Below are 3,480 nucleotides of genomic sequence, written 5' to 3' on the forward strand. Positions count from 1 at the left end.
GACTTAAAAAATTTATGTAATTGGGCTTATAATACCCATCGAGTCTGGCCCTTATCGGCCGATCACTATCACAAATCACATTGACCCTATTATCAGGGATTGGCAATTGTCGATCGTAGATTGAATCTGGACCATTGATCTAATCCCAGATCAGACGGTCCATATCGCATCACATATTGCTATCGCATCAGCCCCTTTGTGTCAGGGATCAACGATCTCATAATTGCTGATTAAATCCTGGCTTTTGATCTCATTTCTAATCCTACAGCTGAGATCTCATGTCGTGGATCGACATATCGCATATCACATTCGCTATGGCTCGGTATTCTTTCCATTGATTATGGATTATGCCAATCGCCGACGCTGATTCATCACATATCGCAATCGGCTCCCCCCCAGGATCCCGACATCACATTCATGCCTGCCTCTGACCCGATATGTCAGAGATCAGTGATCGGGGGTCTCTTCCACCTCCGGTTTAAGTCCACCCTTTGAACCATTTGCAATGTGATTTCCTTTATAAGGCATTTTATGCCATTTTTAGAAGATTTTGCCTCCTTTTCAAAGGACAAAGGCAAACTTCTTTTCACAATAACTTTTGCATCAGAAGTCCATTTTATCCCATTCAAATTGTAGTAGATTCAAAATGAAAAGATCAACACAATGGGACTATTTCTAGGAGCATCCTTGAACTTTCATTTTCCTTTGTGAGGAACACCTAGACATAGAAGTCTATGCAAAATCCATTTTGGATCACGCCTTCCCACTAAAGAACTTTTGGTCTCCAAAAGACTGTTATACTGATATAAACAGTAAACGATAGTAACAACACCCTCTTATTTCAACCTCCATACACTTACCTTGCATAGTGCCTCTGAACCAAAGCCTTTGACCACTTTCCTTCCTGGATGTGATGGTCCTCCTGGGTAGAATTGTTTTCCTCCTTGAATTCATGCAAAACTCCTGCTGAGATGGTCACATAAGGTAGTTTGAACTTCTCTACCTTGACCATTGATCCAAGGTGGCTCAAACAAATGTGAAGTACATCTACTCCACAAAATTTTCAATTGTACCTATTTGAAAAGTTTTCAACGACAACTATTAACGACAACAGAAATACAAAAAACAACTGGATGGTCTAAACTCCTACTTCAACAAAAGAAACATATTTCTCATCTTGTGAACATCTCCATGTCTTACATCTGCATACAAATGATGGACTAGCTAACAAGCCCACAAAACATGCCTTTAGAAAAAATGACCCTTCAAGTTAAGCATGTAGAAAAACACCATTAGGACTCTTTTTCAAAAGAAGAAACACTTCATCATTATCTCCATCTTGGAGACCAAGTTAACTTCTCCCAAGTCAACACTACATGCATGTTACAACAAAGCAATCAAGCCTTCAAGTTAATTACACATACATGTTCAAAAACAAGGAAATCATCAACATCCCTGTGTTCATGCATATCATCCTCATGCATGCATTTCATCCTTCAACTTTCGCTTAAGCACACTATAATTTTGAAGTTGAAATGAAATATAATGTTGTAGCAACAAATTGAGTCTCCTACTCAACCTTTCTCCATTCACAATCTTGGTAAAAACCCGCAACTTGCATTCCATTAACAAAGAAATGCAAATAGATGCATCAATAGACATGCAATCTTAATTGGATAAGAACTCTAACTATTTCTCACCAATCTCTTTCAAAGGTCTTTCCTTTGTCTGCACATCAACATCAACATGTGAATCATCTTGAGACACATCATTCATGGAAACTTCCTTTCCATTTCTACCATCTTCTCTTTCCACTTTCTTCAGCTTTTGTGGAAGCATTGGTGGATTTAGAGTCCAGCACCTTTCAGCAAGATTCCCTTGCTTATGGCAGTAAGTGCAACACATGTGCATCCTCTTGACAACATGATCTGCCTTGTCCAATGGACCTTTGGCTTCTTGCTTACTTTCCTTCAAAAGTTTCCTATATGTGGCCATTCTCTTCCAACATCTATAAACATTATGGTTATCCAAACCACAAAAGGAACATGCAATTCTTTTCCCATATCTAAGTGGAAATTTATCATGCTTTTCAAAATCAAAAGGAAGATGATTAGCACCATATTTATACCTTTCTCTTTCACCTTTATTTCCTTCATGAGGAGGTGAAGAAAATGAAGAAGTGGCTCCCTTTGGAACACCATCAATCTCTTCAAGGTTTTATGAGTTTCTACAACCCTCTGGTTCAAGTGTGTGCTTCTAAACACCTGCATCCTACAAATGATGTTTCAAGCTATTGCATTCCTCATGAATACAATCTTCACACGCTTGAGGTAGAGGACTTGAAATGAAAATCCTTGTAACTGTTGTAATGGCCTTCATGGCAACTTTGGAACTTTCTCCATAACACTGTCCATAGCCAAGACCCAAATACTTAGGCCTTTCCCTAACCATTATTGGTTCAACAATACCTTGTGCATGCTTACCCAAGCCCTTTCCTTCATAGCCCATCTTGGACATTAGCTTGGAACCTATGCCTCTAGTATGTTTTTCAAAAGAACCAATATAAGCATTGTTTGAAGAATTTGAGGACAAACTGAAATGGTTTACCTCTTCTTTGGCAACAAAGAGTTGTGACTCCAACCCATGAATCCTTTGCAAGTTCATATTTGCAATATGAAGTTGCTTCTCCATTTCCTACAGTTTGTCAGAAAGCAACTGCTTCTCTTCCTCCACGGAATTCAACTACTCTCTAAGTATGTTGCTCTTCCATCCATCCTCATACATTTCTCTCACCATATCCATCATGGTGGACAAGTCTTGCTTCATTTCTTCATCAAAGACTCTTTTGAAGAAAGAAGAATTTGAGGACTCACTTGTAGAATTTGTCATTATGCCAATGAACAAAAGAACTTCAAACAAGATTAATAAAGAGCTTATTCAACAACCTTTTGCAACAAACCTCTTGTGCTTCAAGGATTGCCTTGAGGTCCCTTGGGATAGATGAATGCCTTCAGCCCTTCTCCCTTCTTGTCCTTCCTGGACTGAGCTATCATTAGCTTTCCCTTCACCTCTACAAACTCAAACAATAGTCAGTATGAAAACAAGCATACAATGAACCTTTGACCATTTAATCACCTTTCAGACAAGCAATCTTTTCTCTGTCAATCAAGCATTCTGATGTAACCTTCTTTGAAGGTGGGGTTAACCAATCTTAAGCTCTGATACCACCTGATCTGAAAATGGGGCACTAAAGGCTTCTTGTCAATCTTACAAGAACCTCTCCCACTCCCAAAGCTTATATATTCCCAAGACCCAAATGATTAACCAATTGCGGAATTAATAATGTGCTTGAAAATAAGATGTATGTTGGTGTTTATTTTTGACTATTTATGTGCTTTAAAATTCTGTTGTTTATGCTTATATAACATGCGTATAACAGTAAAATATTACTCTAAATAACAAACACATAAGACAACAAGT

Source organism: Pinus tabuliformis, chromosome 9, assembly GCF_031772625.1.
Source record: "Pinus tabuliformis cultivar Carrire ecotype Pingquan chromosome 9, CPIR1, whole genome shotgun sequence".
Taxonomy (NCBI): domain Eukaryota; kingdom Viridiplantae; phylum Streptophyta; class Pinopsida; order Pinales; family Pinaceae; genus Pinus; species Pinus tabuliformis.